Source organism: Theobroma umbraticum, unplaced genomic scaffold, assembly GCF_002168275.2.
Source record: "Theobroma umbraticum cultivar Fairchild unplaced genomic scaffold, ASM216827v3 scaffold_20.0, whole genome shotgun sequence".
NCBI classification, from domain to species: Eukaryota; Viridiplantae; Streptophyta; class Magnoliopsida; order Malvales; family Malvaceae; genus Theobroma; species Theobroma umbraticum.
Genome location: NW_018397266.1, coordinates 169847 through 170111, shown reverse-complemented (window position 1 = coordinate 170111; position 265 = coordinate 169847). Strand labels below are relative to the sequence as shown.

Here is a 265-nt window from a genome sequence, read left to right as displayed (position 1 = left end):
TTATAGTGATTGGATTGTTGGGTATTATTTCTTTTGCTGTCAGATTTTTGCTCTTTTGTTTTCATAAGGTACTATATTTCTGCAATTCCACTGCTTAATCTTCTGTTCTTGTTGTACGGTAAAAGGTGAAATATTTGGAGGAATTGAGGTTGGTGGTGACAACAGTGACACTGAAGTTCTTGTGCAATCTTTAGGAAAGTGCTGTTCTTGTCGTTCCCAGGAACATACAACAACATGCACTTCTAAAGGACAAGGGAAAGGATCT

General features: G+C 37.4%; 1 pseudogene across 1 annotated transcript in view; it reads left to right on the top strand.

Moving 5' to 3' along the window:
* Positions 1-265, top strand: part of LOC110423419 (uncharacterized) — a 1584-nt pseudogene that overhangs the window by 369 nt on the left and 950 nt on the right. Inside the window, exon 2 of the transcript XR_016351709.1 lies at positions 126-265. This exon is cut by the window's right edge and continues 54 nt beyond it. The product of XR_016351709.1 is annotated as an uncharacterized LOC110423419 (transcript). The remainder of the gene's footprint in view (positions 1-125) is intronic.